Source organism: Strigops habroptila, chromosome 14, assembly GCF_004027225.2.
Source record: "Strigops habroptila isolate Jane chromosome 14, bStrHab1.2.pri, whole genome shotgun sequence".
Lineage (NCBI taxonomy): Eukaryota > Metazoa > Chordata > Aves > Psittaciformes > Psittacidae > Strigops > Strigops habroptila.
In genome coordinates, this window is record NC_044290.2 from 1,099,380 (window position 1) to 1,116,418 (window position 17,039).

The following is a 17,039-nucleotide window of genomic DNA, read 5'->3' on the forward strand; positions in this document are numbered from 1 at the left end:
TAAGAAAGAAGATATGAGTGTAGTCCAAAGCTGTATGGAAATGACAGCTAGAAACTCTATGAACTCTCATTTGGGAGCTAATTTACTTTCTGCTGATGTTGCAGCAAAACCCACCTCCCACTGGCAGAGGCATCATTTCTGTCAGGCTGTGAGTGACCTCTCATGTCTGAGAAACATAAATATTAGATAAAGCACTCCTTGGAGCCCGCATTTCTTGAGACACACAGCACTCTCTACACGAACAAAGTGTGTGTGTGCACAGCTCACAGCAAGACATGACATTCTGCATTGCAGGGTGGCTCAGGGCAGCAGCTGAGGCTCAGGCTTGGTGGTGCAGAGAAAGTGGGAAATTCAAACAGAAAAACTGGAGAATAGAGCAAATATAATTTTTGAAAGGTTCCAAGGGTGAATAAATGACTTCATGGATATTTGCAGCGCACAGAAAGGAGGGGGATTATCTGTGAGACGTGCAGTGACAAGATTATTTGTATTTCACTGTCTTCTAGGAAATACTATCATTTTACTAGTTAGCTTTTCCTAAAAGGAGAAATCACACATTTACTATTTGAAGAGTTCTGCAGTTTTCCCTGCTCACAAAAGGATGAGTTGTTGCTGTCACATCCACCTAAGCTGCCACTGTTGTTGCTAGAAGATTTTATTTATGTGCCTCACCTTCAGTAGGGGAGTAAAGCCCAAAGCTAGGTCATGTCTGGGTAGACACCCCTTCATATATTATCTTAGACATAGACACACGTAGCCCTGAAACACCTAGAAAGATGGTGAGTTTTTATCCTGTGAGTGCATGGCAGCCCACAGCAGCCTGGCATGAGTGGGCTCAGGTGCCCCACATCTGGTGCAGAGCACCCCACAACCAGCTGTACTGTGTGAGCACAGCTGCATCACTCAAGCAGCTTGGTTGGGCACGACCCTGCTGAACACAGCCCCACATTCAACCCTGACTGGGAGGCTCACGTTACTGAAACAGAAGCTTGCAATGATAACTTTCTACTTCAGTGATTGTAAGTACCTAGGGATTTATCCTTGTCTGGTAAGTAACATCCCTCTAAACTGACCTTGACAGCTCACACAGAGTCAGTGTAATAGAGTGTCATAAACAGGGCAGTGTGCTGTGTGTAGTGGAAACTGAGAGCTTCGTTAAACGTGATGCAGTCATTTAATTAAAGCAAGTCAGACATGCGATCTGGAGCTCAATCCTACTCCCCATCCTGACACCTCAGATAGATAACCATGAGGAGGGAGACTGAACCCTTCAATAGGAGGTTCTAACCAATGTCTCCTGGCTTCAGTTTGTACCATCACACCGCACTATTGTATCTGTGAGCTTGATGCTGATATGCATGGCCTTTGCCTGCAGCTTCCTCCTCTTCCTCTGGTCTTTCTTCATGGGGAACACAGCACACCCATTTGTATTTGAGATGAGTTTAATCCCTTGTTAGTCATTTGCAATGCTAATCTTGAAGGAATGTATGTACTAATAATGGACAGTTAATGGGCTCTCTGAACTTGCTTAGGTCCCTTTCAAGGATGAAATCTGCAATAATAACAAAAGCTGAAGCAGTTCACAAGGTTGGGGCAGTAGCAGTTTATCAAATGACACTTTCCTCCTTGAGAAACTGGGAATAGTGTGGACAAATGAATCTTTAAAAACGTCCTGGCTCTTACTGCTCAGCATCTTCGAACTTGGTTTTAAGGCAGATCTGTGCCCTGCTTTGACTTTATTACTCTTCCTTACTGTTGTCTTGCCTGGAGAATTTGTTTCTTGGCCTGTCAAGAAAAAATGTAGATGAAGCAGTATTGAGTTTGCTTCATTGTTTGCACAGCTCAGCGCTCAACTTTCTGACACTTGTTTCCCCTGGATTCTTTTCTCTTGTATTTCATAACCCAACCCAACTTCCTGAGGTAGGAAGGTTAGCATCTGCCCAAGGTCTCTAATTTCTATATCTTAAGAATGAATCAAGACACAAAATCCTTATCAGCCCTCCAGTGTCCTGACCCTGGTAATCGGTTTGTCCTCTACCATTTAGAGAACAAAGTAAACGGACAAGATGAATGACTACATTTGGAAGAGCATGTTCACAACATTCTTCTCACCATCTCCCACTCAAACATGGTTCAAGGGACCCCAGGGGACCCTTTCCAAAGAATCCTTCTCTCCAATGTTTGGTGCGTTATCCAAAAAAGTACGAAACTGAAAATCTGTGTCCTGACAGCAGTGACAGATATTGTCTGCTCCTTCAGAATCTACAACAAAAATCAGCATTTAAGAGCTACCTCCCCTCGATGTATCACAGAAAATCATGAAGTTGCAGATAGAAAACCAAACACAAATAGACAAAGGGTGTGTTTGCTGGCAAATGAAATCAAGGCAGAAAGAACCCACTGTGGGAGCTGCAATAACATCTATTGCAGGATGAGCTTCACGACATGGGGACTGCAAACAATGTGCTGTGCCTCAGTGGTGGGGTGGCTCTAAACAGGGTCCTCTGGGGTTGCTGAGCCCAGGCTGGGTCCATCTCTGGGGATTCCCCGTGTCAGGCTGCCTGAGCTACCCCTGGGGCAATGAACAAGTTGTCCCTTCCATTAGCTAAACGCAGTGTGACGCTCACTCTCAGACTGTTGCTGCTTGGAGAAGCGCAGAGAGGGACCCTGTCCCTGAGCATCATATTGACCCACAGAACCCAACCTGATATTTGGTAGCCATGGCAGCACCCAGGCTGGAGGGTTCTGGGACATTTAGCAGTGAGATTGTTCTTGTTCTGGCAGAGCTGCTTGTTCAGGGCTCGAAGTGACTCACTCTTTGAACTGATGAGTTATGTCCTAAGAGGGGAAATTAAAGCCTCTTTGAACCAGTATGGATAAAAGGGCTGGGAAAGCACAGAGTTCAGCCTGTCCCATGACTCTGTTGGCTGCGCAGGCTGAAGGCAGTGGAGTCCTCACCAGTCCTGAGCTGTGGCCAGGAGTGCCTTTCATTTCCACAGTGGAGAGTGATGCTGGGAATACTGATGGAAGGAAATAAGAACTTTCGTGGGATGGCTCTCATGGAGGGAACCATTTCAGACAGATCCTGAGCAAAATCTAGAAGGACAGCATGAGGAAAGCCAGGAGAAGGCGGCCAGAAGGAGAAACTGGTCCTTACAGAAACTCAGCACCACGAACTGACCCTCACCCTGCTTGGAAGTCAAGTATAAAATCCCCCTGGCACATCACAGCGGGACAAGGGGAGAGAAGCTGAGGCCAACTGGCACCAGATATGGCAGACTTAGACATTTCAGTTAGGAGATTCTGGATTTCCAGGGGAGTCAGCGTGCCCCAAGTAGGTTTTGTGGCTGACGCTGACTTGGGAATCACAGCTAGTTAGGGTGAGTTGAAAGAGCAGCCACTATTCGTTTGCCTGTCACAATAGCTTATGGATTTACTGTGCCAATAAGTTACCAAGTAGTATGGGAGAGACATGGAAAAATGTCCCTCTGAAAAAAGGAACAAAAAAGGAAAAGGCAGGAGAGCACCTGTTTCCCAGTTGTGAACTTCAACTGCTCTTTGCTGTCACATGTCTGCTTAAGAACTTATTAATTCCATTAAATACCAAATAAAGACAGTATCTGCCAAAGGATATGAGCTGCTAATAAACTGTAATAACTAATTACAGTCATCCATTTATTTTCCCTTCACTTTGAATTAAGAGCCTTGACTATTTAATTGTGTAAAGCACCGATAGACAGAGCCCAGGTCTGATGCCAGGAGCAGGGTGTCCCGGGGTGCTGGGATGCCTCCAGTGCTAACTGCCTGCAGAGGTTTCACCAAATTAACTGCAAAGCCCTTGAAATTTCCTGTGTCTCAGCTCTGAGGGCCATGGAAAATAGGGTTTGGAAGTGTGAAGGAGGCTGGGGAACAGCTTTGAGATGAATGTGCGGGAGGATTGTTTGGTTTTAATGAAGGCCCTCCTGGCATCAACAGATGGACCTGAGGTGCTTCTGGTTTGTCAGGATGATTCAAAGCCCATAAAGGAGTCCTGGGTGTCTTTCCCTCCTTCACTGCTGAAGCTATGCTGGAGGAACTTTAGGCTTATGGTCTGGGGAAGAGGACAGCCCCATCAAACGCTTCCCACCAGCCCTTCTGAAGTGGTTGTTTAACCACAGACCTCTGCGATTTCCCACCGAATGTGGGAAGAGAAGATCTACCCCTGCTGCCATGGCCTTCAATGCACCAACAGACAGTAATTGTCCTGACCGTCCTCATGTGGGACCTCCTCCTCACATGCCCATTGACCCAGGAGAGCTGTTGAACCTCAGCCTGGGCTATGCTGTGGGTAGTTTTGTACCTGGTCTTGTTCTTATGTTGTCCCATATTGCTGATGGGGCCTCCTCCACCGACCCTGGAGGAGTTCTTGTAACTCTGAACTTACGTGATGACAGTTCATCACGCAGGGAGAAGTTCAGTGTGGAGTGGAAGCTCCTTTCCCTGTGCTCATGGCCCTGGGGCTGCAGCTGTGGCTCGTAAGAGGGAATGAAATGCTGCCAGTCAGGACTTAGACCAAGTCAGGCTCAGGACGGACCACAGCCTAAGCTGTGAAGCAAACAGTAAGACCAGGTACCAGAAAAGCCAGAATGATCCTGGCCTTTGCCCACTGCTGAATGCAATGTCCTGATCATCCCGACTCTCCAGCATCCTGCATTAATGCAGTGTCCGGCAGCTCCAATAGTCCCTGCAGACTTACGACAGCAGGGATAAGTCATATGCTGTAATCGTGAGGATGAAGATCTCCTGAGCCCTTGGGATGGAGAGCTAGCTGGGCAGCTTCCTTGTTATAATAGTTACCCAGGAGTGAGGGGCATGGGTGCTGATGGCTCTGGTAGAGAGGGAGCACACAAGAGCTCCATGTCTGATGTTCCTGTGGTGAAGGACACGCTCCCATACTTATGGTAAGGCTTGGCATGGTGTAGAAAAGCTGCAGACCTGGCTGGTTACAGTCTCCTCTGCTGAGGTCCTGCAGGTGAGCCGTTCCTCAATGAAGACCAGGCTGATAGACATAGGCTGGAGGCAATGAGTGGAGATGAGAGGACATGGGAGCACCACCAAGGAGGCAAAGAGTATAAGACAGGTTGGGCTGAAGCTGCAGAGAGCAGCAGTCTGGATGTGAAGTTCCAGGAAGGGTTTCCAGAGCTGGGGTCATACCTACTGAGGACCAGCACATTCCTTCTGCTTTCTGGTTACCTCAAAATCACCCTGAACTCATTGCAAAAACTTAGGGGAGAAATAAAGTGCAATTAGAAAATCCAAATATAGATAACCCAGTTACACAATGTTAGCAGATCCTTGAGAAGTCTCTTCCTCCATCAGGCTGCATTCAAGCTGCCAGAACATTTGACCAGTATCACTCTGGGGGATCGGGCTTTCATGCAAGAACTCTTCATCCTAAAATTTCCTCCACAAAAAAGATAGAGGCTTGGGAACATGTATCATCTTCATACAGGCACACCCTTAAAGTTCCTATTTGAGTTAAAGGCCCCCTCCTGTCCTCCTGAAGGACTTCTGTTAACAATTTAGCCTGAAACACTCTCTGAGGAGCCCAGAGATACTGAACACGGAATGTGGAGCCATCCTTGGATTGGGGAGCAGGGGGCATCTCCCATGTCATCGATGCCTGTGATGCAGGTATCTCTGAGCACATCATTGCTTACAGCTCCCTTTGGAGTCACACAAGAGACATGAGCATTTCTAGGGTGTGACTCATTTGACCTAAGGCAGCCGATGGCTTTGTACCTCAAGATCTACAGGGTGGCTAATTGAATTCCAGCCTTGCCGTTCACAGAGGGCTGCATACTTTGGCAAGTGCACTACTCACATCACACCAGTGACATGATGATAACTAGTCTTTCGAGGGTGATGGCAGGTTTGGCATGTATCACCTCTAATCTGGGCTTTGAGGGATGCCATGACAACATTTCCGTTCCAGAACAGTCGTGCTTTTCTTCCCACTGTAACTTATGTCACAAAGCATTAGCTTGCTGCGAGTCCTAAATTGTACGTTCTGTCTAAATGGAGAAAATAGGAAAGAAAGAGCATAAGCTCTGGCAAGATAAATGTAAAATCATAATGAGGCAAGAAATATTTCGAGGAACAACTTGCTATACAGTATAAAACATACTAACAAATCCTTTCAAAACACAGCAGCAGCAGGAACACTGCCAGAGAGTCTACAAGGCCAGTAAATGAGTGAGGCATGAAAGGAACAGCTCAAAGAAGATAAGGTTAGGGCAGAAAAGCTAAATGAATTCTTCATGTTGATGTTTGCTGTGGAGGAGCTTAGGGAAATTCTAGAAGTGGAACTTTCTGGGATATAAATTGGAGGAACTGTCTCAAATTAAAGAAACGAATGGTCTCAAATCCCCAGTGGGCTTTGGAAGTGGCTGGCCCATGGATAAATATGATTAAAAGTAAAGGCATTGGCATAGCATTTATCAGGGGAAGTGACAGAGCTATTTAGTGCTCTTTAAAGGAGGAAAGGGGCATGTATAGGAAAGTGACTTGATCGATGCAGTCTCCGTGGATTATCCATAAACTTTTAACAACATCAAGTAGAAGTAGGTGTAGAACTAGGAAAATACAGGGAACAACAAGAAGGATGTTCAAAAGTATACTACGATCTCCATAGACAAAAAAAAAAACTGAAGGGAACCCTTCCATCAGGAAAAGCAATGATGTCCTGGGAGATACAGTCCTCAAGACTCCAAGTGGCACGAAACAGATGAATTGGGTTTCTTATAACCCAAACCCAAGAAGGAATAATTGATAACACACATCAGCAAGTTAGGGGGAAAAAAAAAGGTATATTTTCCATTCAACTTACAATTAAACTGTGGAACTCTTTACTACAAGATATTGTGAACACTGAAACGGTACATGAATTATGAAGCAATTAAAAACCTGTGAAGACCTGTTAAATAGTAATTTGTTGCAGAAATCATCCACTAGTGTAAAACAGCATCAGGCAGGCAGTAATGGTTGTGATATTCACCATAGATGTGCTCAGCAAATTCTTCATGTGGATGTTACTCCACGGAGTAATGGAGACTTGGACAGTTTTACATTCCACATGTTGGTCCCTATCAGTGGCAGCTTTCCTCATTTTGTGAATTAGGTAAGAGATATAGCCAATGCCCTGAATGTCTTCTGTATTTTGATTTCAGAGCAAATATTGCTGACCCAGTCTGAACAACTGAGCAAAGTTTTATGTGATGAGATCTCTGCGTAAGGATTTGCGTTACCCTGCGATATTGACTTTCTTTGGCACCATGATGAGGAAACTTAAAGTGTTTCCTTGTGCTTCCCATGGCAGATCAGGACCAGAAAACTCCAGTGATGTTTGGGCTTCATGGATAAAAGTGAAGCTTTGCAGAAGAAGTTGGGTAATTGGAGATGGGCCCAGGTTATTTGCCAAGGAAAATTGGGACTTTTGATTCAGATCTGGGTTCTTCTGAGGAGCTAAAATCATTATTCTTGTCATGTGCATCACTTTTAGTATGACTGAAATACCTCCAGTTCAAGCCTCTTTTTTCATCAGCTTTACAGCCTAATCCACTGACAGGTGTCTTTGAAAATAAACAGCAGAATGATGAAAGCTAAAATTTGGCATGACTAGAGTCTTCTGGTGGGTAGATGCTGTGATAGGAGTGCTAATGTTCACTTTTACTCCACAAGTGAAGGGCAGCGCTACTCTGCAATGGCTGCAGAACAATTCTGTGCTTCATTACTTCTCAGGAGACAGAAATGATTTTGTGGGGGTTTTTGTTAGCTGTCATTGCTTTTCTACAATCAGCTTTGCTTTCCGCTGCCATCAGCTTTCAAGAACCTCCACTGTAAGTTTTTTTCTGAAGCTCTCTCTTACTAGTTTAATCTATGACCCCTACCTCTTGTAATATATATTGACATAGAAGTCAATTCTTGTCCATCTCCTCAAGGTAGCAGCCATTTTCACTGACCAATGACCAAGTCTGTCTGTAATTCTCCCTAATCAACCCTTGTTTGTTACCTTAAACAAACCAGAATCTCGTAAGGGACCAGTATCATCAGCAAAGTTCACATCACTGTGTTTGTGGAAACTGGGAAGTAGGAGGGATCAAACCCAGATTTCATACAGCTTATGGGGAAATTAGAACTTGGCACCTAGAGACAGGGCTACCTGGGAAAAAGTGGAATTATTTATCACCCATGTCCTATTGCTAGGAAAGCCCTACGAAGTCAAAAGCAGGCAGAATAATTTGCAGATTCAGTGATATGAGCAGCAAATATGATCCTGTGCTGGACTTGAACCTTTTGGTAGAGACAGCAAGGCCCCTTTTCCCTTCCCATCCCCCCTGCCTCTGTCTGACAGCCTTTGTTTGGCAGCATTTGACATTTCACATTCATTTGACATTATTTCACATTCAAAAACTTACTTTGCTATATTTCAAGTGTGTAAAAGTGGAATGTTTCATTAAACTCCATCTCTGGTACAAAGAGTTTGAAGCAAACCGTCAGTGGGATGTTGCAGGAATCAGTTACTCTTCTTTGTCAAGGAGGACGGAGCAGGGAGCGGTAGGTTTGGTCTGCGACAGTGACAATTCACAATCAAGATTATGAAAGTCCCTCCACCCGCCTTCTGCCACAGAAAAACGTTGTCAGTGGAGGTTTTAGTCAGATGGAAGCTCAGAAACCAAACAGATTGAAAAGCGGGAGGTTTTCCCAGGGGAGATCTCCGAGTGAGACAAATGCTCTGCATGGAAGTTTCCGGGCAACAGCTGGAAACCAAACCAGCATTTTCCTTCTGGAATAGGGTGGGTTTTAGCTCTGTTTCCAAATGGAAAAGTTCAGTGTTTGCATTGCTTCCTCCATGTTTCCCTCAGCGAGAGGCACAGAAACAACAGACGAGCAGGGAAAGCAACAATGAGAAGAAATTACAACTTTTTCACTCATAAAAAGAAATGTTCCCAATAACTCTTCAGTCCTTTTCACTTGTTTTTTTTTTTTTTGTGTTACTTTCTCTCTGCAAGACGTACTTGCTTCACATTGTGACAGTCACAGAAAGTAAAGGCAAATGCTCTCATTTTCTGGTAGAAAAAAGCAGCATTGAAGATTTGGGGACAAAGAGAAAATCCAGGAAATCTTTTGTTTGGCTCCTCCCCATCCACTTGCACTTTCAAATCCAAACACATAGAATGGGAATTTTAATTAGTCACAGTTTCTGGAGAAATTGGTTTTAACATATTCCCCAAACCTGAACAACAACAACAACAACAACAGTAAACCCCCATAAGTTCACACAAATCAGTTCTAGTCTGTACAAAGAGTTGGGTCTGTAAAACCAGAGGAGAGCCCAGCAGAGGATGCCTCAGGAAAAAACAAGCATTAAACCCCAATTCTACTGCTCAATTGCTGCTGCTGTCCAACCCTAGGAAGTGCCGGCATTCCACCTCGCAACTCCTGATGCCAGGGAGTGGGTCTAGGTCGGATCAGGTGGGTTTGTTGGCGCAGTTAACCAGAGTCATCTTGTGACATCTACTGAGCTTGGAGCCCAACAGAGGCTGTAAAGTAATATGGTTAACCAATCAAAGTGCTGTCAGGTGATTTGTCCCAGTCCCATTTGCTCATCCTGCCACCTCCAATGTCTTGCAGACCTGTTTTGACACCTCCCCTCTGCACCCTTCACATCTCCTACTTCAGTTGGTCTCTCCAAGGCTTGATGCGTGCCTCAATTTCCCCCACCGAGCTGCCCCATCTGCCCCTGTCTCACACACAACACACCAGCTCCCCCAGGTTGTCCCCTGTCCTCCCCTGGCACTCTCCCCTACACTGTTAACCCAGCTCTTTGAATGCCTGCCCTCTCTCCCACCCCTCACCTCCTCCCCATACAATGTGCATTTGCGGTTTTTTTCTCTCTCTGACGTGTGTGTGGGCTCTCTGGCTTTGCATAGTCTTGGTTGGTGACGGCACAAACCAAGGCATGTGTGCCTGCCCTACTGTCACGCCTTGTGGGACGCATGTTGACCACAGCATGATGTCTTGAGCCAACAGCTACGTTCTGGGACATTTACTCTTTTAAGTGAAGGGTTTGACGTCTGGCTCAGAGGGAGTTCTGATGTGTTCTATTTGGATTAAACAGTCAGCTCTAATAGCTGCAGAAAAATTACTAAGTCCAAGCTTGACAGTATCACCCCAGGACTGTAATTATGATGTTCAGAAACAAAGCAGTGATCAGCACAAACTGCTGTGATACTGAGCTTTACTTTCCCCTATTCAGGGATGCTGCTGCTGTAGCTCAGCTAGTGCTAACTGGGCCACACTGGGGAGAATCCACCCTGTGCCAAAGCCTACAGGAGCAAGGGACCTCACAATTCCAAATCAGGGATTTTCAGTCTATGCCAGAGAAGAGCAAGAGTTCTCCCACCACAGGTTTTGGTTTGGGGCCTAAATACGGTCCTCCCTGGAGCATTTCTTGATGCATTGGTTGGAGAACGCAGTATCCATGGCCAGTGCTGGGAGAATTTGGGGCAGCTTCTCAGAAAGGTACCTCCACCCTGCCGGTGATGGTACATAGTGTTCTATCAGAGACAAGCAGCCTGGTTATACTTTGTGCCCTTGACACAAGTACATACAGCTTATTTTTCATTTAAAGAAAAGAACTGCAACAGCACCTCCTTGCTCAGTCCTCTTTGCACTATGGGCCACTTGCTGCCTATGAAAACAGAAAGTCAGGAACCTGGAAGTCATTCATTTGGCTCAGTTTTGAACATCCCTTTGGGACTGCAATTAACTGCTTCTCTCTCTGTGCTGATGCAGCACCCATTCTGACTGCTCTTCTGCCTAATGAAGACAAGTAGCATCGCGTGGCCTCACGGGTATTTGCTGGGCACCATCAGAGGAGGATGATCAAGCACTAGCAGAGGTGGTTTGTACCGGAATGGGAAAACAGAATGAGCAGATAAACAAAGCAAATTCTGCTTGTTTTGAGGGGAGCACATTTCCTTCAAGCTCTTACACAGCCTTCCAGGGCCAGGAGCCAAGGGCCAGAAGTTATATGCTTTAAAAGGCTTATTTCCAAGCAGAGTTGTATGCCGCAGTGGTTTCAGTAGTGAAGACTGGTCGCACTGTGAGGAATCCCCTCTGGTCCCATGTTCCTTCGTCCTTACAGTGCATGATGCTCTGTGCATCGTTAATGAGCCTTCATTTAACTAAGTGATACATGCTGCTTAATGTGCGAATGTCATTACTCCCCCCTCCTCTATGGTCACTGGAAGATTGAGTTTTTATGTAAAACTGCTTGTCCTACAGCCAATGCAAATGGCACAAGGTCTCCCAGCATTCATGTTTCCATCTCAGGTCCCTGGGTTTCTTCAGGAGATGGAAACAAATATCCCAAATGCCATATAATAGACTGTATTTCAACAGCTCTGCTCCTCAGGCAGGCTTCCCAGCTGCTCCATTTCCCTCTCCCTCTTTAATTCATTCCCAGACAACATGGTTTTGGCCCTGATAGCATCTTTCTCAGGAACTAGCTCGGACCTCTGGATTGTGCTGCCAGACCAAACAAAGATGATCTTTGCCTTCAAACAACAGGAAGAAACTTTCATCTTTATTTCCATATAGCTCCTTGGTTAATTGCATCACACTTCCACAGATGGAGCTGACAGCTCTCCCAAATGGTGGAAAACAAAATAAAACCAGTAATAAAAATAATTGGCCTAATCTTGTTCCTGCCAGCAGTGCTGGCGAAGAGATCATTTTGTCGTCGTTCCTTGTGATAGATGCTCTGATCCTGTGGTGATTGCTGACTCCAGGATCTGTGTTGGGAAATGTAATTCAGCTGACACTGTCACAGGCAGCACTGGTCCTTACCTCCCTCTTGCTGCTGTGTGTGTTCCTGCTTCCAGTCCCAAGTTCATTATCTTCAGGGAGATGGGATGGTTTGCCAGGTCCTGACCCCGTGGGACAGTTCCATGACCTCCTGAGTGGTGTTTTCAGGTCTGTGCTATTTTATGTCATCTTGACTTCTCACGGAAAACATGGAGTTACATGTAATGAATGAACCCTTCAGAAATAAGGAGTTATTTTAATTCCCGAATGATGAGAATGCAAGAGCAAAGCTTCTGAGCTGAGGGGTGAGCAGCAGCCCTGGGAGAGCCCCTTTGTCATTCCCATACCATGAGCCAGTGGTGACTCCTGCTGTAGCTCATGTGCTCAGCCATCAGCTGTGGTCTCAGCACCACCCTCCTTGATGCCAACACAGCAGAAATGAAAGGAATAATCATCTTCCACACATCCATCATGGCTTATTCATGAAGTCCATGGCCTGGAAATTAGGAAGGGATGAACAGGGTGCCCAGAGAAGCTGTGGCTGCCCCATCCCTGGCAGTGTTCAAGGCCAGGTTGGACACAGGGGCTTGGAGCAACCTGCTCTAGTGGAAGGTGTCCCTGCCCGTGGCAGGGGGTTGGAACTGGATCACCCTTAAGGTCTCTTCCAACACAAACCAGTCTGGGGTTCTGTGATTCTATGAACTCTTTGTTCCAGCAACCCCAACCCTGCTCCTGGATGCCTCTGCATTCTCAACTGTCCACCATGGGGAGCACTTTCTCTTCACCATCCACGACCCTGAATGAAATTCTGCTCATTTAGAAGTTTTCACATCTATATTACAACACTGTCACTACTGTTATCTATCAGAGTGTGGCACGTACAACTCAGTCCTTGGCTGAGGACCTCACCTGGAATCAACACAAGAACTTGTTAAAGGCTGCAGCATGGGTGAGGTTGTGTCCTCCCAGCCCCACACAACTGTGTGCTATGGTCACCACTGGTCAAAGCCACTGCCCAAGGGCACCATGCTGCTTTATCTTGTGAAGAATTAATGAAACATGCACACTGCTTTGGAAAAACAGAGCTATTGAGGGGTGGAAAAGATTTATCTGTAGCTGGTCACCCTGGTCCTTGGGCTGAGCGTGGGGAGAGGGGTTTCCCCTCCTGGGGTCTTCATGAGAGGTAAAGAAGGGAGTCAGCTCTGGTGAACCCCAGGCAGGCCCAAGTCTGAGCTTTGGGTCAGATTCACCCATCTGAGCAAGAGATGAAGTTAGAGTGAGCCTGGGCCAACGCAGTCCCCAGCAATGGAGACACACACCACCAGTCATCGCAAAGGGCAGGGGACTCAGCCCCTGGAGCCCCTCATCCCTCATGCTAAAGGCACAGGGAGCTGAGGAGGCTGGGGTCTGCTGGGAGATGTTCTAATTCTTAGTCAGCAGGAGTAGTGAGGTGAACACAGGACGAGTTCCAAGGCAATGAACTTGCTCAATGGTATTTCAAAGAATCTGATCATACCGTGATATCAAGCTAAATCGCTTTAGCACTGGAACAACCCTGCCTCACAAGCTATGCTTATTATAATGAGTCAGAGTAATGCACTTGTGCTGAGATGTGTTTACCTCATGGCAGCAGGTCCTAAACTTCTGGAGAACCGAGTGATTCATAGCTTTGAATCCACCTGAGGATAATGGTCTTTAGCGTAACAGAGCCGTCCTTGAAAGTTAATCTGTTCTTTAATTGTCATCCTTGACAAAAGTGTTAAAAGAGAAATACAGCCACCTTTTAAGCTGAAAATGTTATGGGTCTTTTTATATCAGTGAAGATGAATAAGGCAAGAAGGCTTCTGCATTTAGAAGCAAAAATCCTAAGCCATGAAGATTGGTAAATATCTCGCACCCTGCACAGCGTGCAGAGGAATTGGGTCACCAGCCAGCTCTCTTTCCATCTGAAGATCTGCAGCCGAGATCCAGCGCTGATCCAGGCAGATCCTCAGCACCATCAGGCTCCTCAAGGACAACTTTTGCCCTGGGGCTCTATGCTTTAGCCATCTTTAGCTTGCTTTAGCAAGCTGCCCTCATCGAGGAGAAGGGCAGAAGAGCAATCAGGAGCTCACAGGTGAGACATGTTTTGGCATGAGGCATGTTTTGGTGACATGCCGGGGAAAATGTCATAGCCCACACTCTCCTGGTGAAAGGAGCAGGGCTGGAAGCACCAGCCAGGGCTTGGGGCAGTGGCTGAGCCTGCATTGAACAGCTTGGAAAGAGCACCAGTGGGCCAGGGGGACCACAGAACCCCCCTTCCTCTCCATTAAACCAAGCTTGTGATATGCCAGACCAACACCTTGTGCCCACAGCCTACTCAGGGCTATAGCACTGCTCAGATTTGTACAATCCCTTCAGCTTCATCCCTACATTCCCACTGGGGAGTGCCTGGGCAACCCATGGATGAAAGTGGTGTCAAAAGCTCTTGTGACACAGTGGAGGGTTAGCCCTCAGGCCTGGACCTGATCATGGGTCTGTGGGGAGCTGTGTCCAAAGAGAAGACCCAAACTACTTCAAGCTGCTGTTAGCATGCCCAACAGAGCGTGCTCACCCGGTGACAGCAGTGGCTAGGGCTCCTGGGCTGGTGTCCCTGGAAAGGCCAGTGGCCCTGTCTGGTGGGAGCAAACAGGCACATACCCATGCTCTGGTTTATCCCTATGGGAGGCAGCTTCAGCCCAGAAGATGAGAAATGGCATAAGCCAGGGGCTGAACCCAGTTTCTTTTCCCTCAAAGAGGGATTTGATTTTGGGGGAATCCTCAAGGGGATTTGATTTTGGGGGAAAACAGCCGAGTAACTCAATTGTACGCTGTTGCCTGCTCTATAACATTTTTACAGCCCACCAGCTAGATATCTTCAGGTCGCCAGCAACTGACCCTGACTTCCCTCCTATCATCACCTCAACAAAGAATGAATTTTGAGGAAACCAGTCCGGGCCGGGCCAGATGTGCAAAATGTGCTCTATACTGCAGCCGGGGAGAATGGTCCTACCTGGAACCTCTGGCAGAAAGCTCCAGGGGAGACTCGAGGTCAGCCCCTCGGCTTTTGGAGTCGGGGATATAAAGGATCTGAGGCCAGCTATACTCCCACTGAAAAAGAGATACTGGCAGCCTATGAAGGGGTTCGAGCTGCCTCAGAAGTGATCGGAACTGAAGCGCAGCTCCTCCTGGCACCGAGGTTGCCCGTGCTGGGCTGGATGTTCAAAGGCAGGGTCTCCTCTACACATCATGCAACTGATGCTACATGGAATAAGTGGGCTGCACTAATTACACAATGAGCTCGAATAGGAAATCCCAGTCGCCCAGGAATTCTAGAAGTCATCATGGACTGGCCAGAGGGCGAAGATTTTGGGATGTCACCAGAAGATGAGGTGATGCGTGCTGAAGAGGCCCCGCCATATAATGAACTGTCAGTGAAAAGCAGTATGCCTTGTTTACTGATGGGTCCTGCCATATTGTGGGAAAGCATCAGAGATGGAAGGCAGCTGTGTGGAGTCCCCTGCGACAAGTTGCAGAAACTGCTGAAGGAGAGGGTGAATCGAGTCATTGCCATGGGTTTGGTGCTGTTCTCAGGTGGGTACACAGCTGCAGGGGCATGGTAAACTCCAGGTACTGACATCTCACATGTCCTTGGAGCTGATAGCTGCTGATCTTTACCATCTTTGCCTCCTTTCTTGCTATTCCATTTGCAACAAACAATGGAACAAACAACAAACGAACTCCTATCGTCTCCTCTGTATCTTCAGGCAGGCAGCAGTGTGCATTTGATCCAGGAAAGCAAACTGCACACAGGGGGGCAGAGGCACATGGTGGCACACCAGGCTTGGGAGACCTGTATCTTCCCCATCTCCACACAAGGTAGACCTTCATGATCCCACAACCCTTCCTGTGTGATTTCAGTCCTACAGCACTGGGGAGCTCAGCTTCAGTCCCAGACTGACCTGCAACACTGCAGGAATAGGGGAGGGCTTGGATACAGGGGAGCTTAAGGACATGTTGGTCCAATAGATCAGGACTCAAACACTAAACAAGGAAGTAGTGAGTGCTAATTAAACTAGGAACTATGCAAATGCTTGTTTTGCAAGGTCTGGCTTCCTCCCATCTAGTTGAGCAGCTTAGGAATTGGCTGAAAGAATAAAATCCCACCCTCTCAAGTGTATGGTGGATATAATTTTGGACTAAGCAAGTGATACTCACAGCAAATATAGCTTCAGTGCATCACTTAGGGCGCAGAGGAAAAAGAACAACAGTTGTTGTGCCTGTGCAATAGGGACAGTCTGAAACATGATGTTTCTCTTATTTCTCAGGTGTTTGGGTCACTCTCTGCTCTATTACCTCTGCAGGACTTCTCAGGACACGCAACTGTGAAGAGAGAATTTCAACTACCCAAGTATAGAAAATCAACATTGCCTAAGACAAATGAACTGGCAACGATGGGGTGGAGTCAAGAGAAGAAGGCAGGTTCCCACATCTGGTACTTGAATCTCTAGGCTTCATCTCTCTGAAGGATGAAGAGCAGAGCTGCAGAGCTCTGGTGGTCCAGGAAATGAAGGTCAAGTTCATCCTGTGGTTTGTATTCAGACATTTTCATTTGTTCCTTTTAACTTCTGACTTCACGGAAGGCTCAGGTTGGGGGTGGCTGCTGCCTGCGCCTTGGAGGTGAAGTGGGAATGTGAATTACACATGGCAAGCTGGAATTTCCCTGCTCCCTGCTGCTGGAGGCACGTGGCAGCAGCTGCCGGGAACATCTTTTGCCACAGACAGAGCCAGTGGGAGGAACTGTAATTTCCCTGTAGGCTCAGCTCTGCAGAAAACCCTCCCTCCTCTTCCCCCCACCCCACCTCTCTCTGAAAGACACCGTGGGCTGTGAAAATGATGAGGACAATAAAATGTGTTGCTCAATTATCCTGTATAGGAGTTGATATAATTCCAGCCCACAAGCACAGAGTGCACAGCCTCCCGTGTCCCATAGATTAACGCAGTGTGCAATACACTTGCTGCAGAGAAGATTAGGGAATCAAGGGAGATGGAGGGGCCAGCTTTTATTTAATCTAATGGTTGTTCTATCCGATTTCCTGCAGGCTCTTTTGATTTTCAGTAAGTGGCAATAGAGATCAGCTGGGTTTTAAAGGCTTGTTGACAAAACTGCT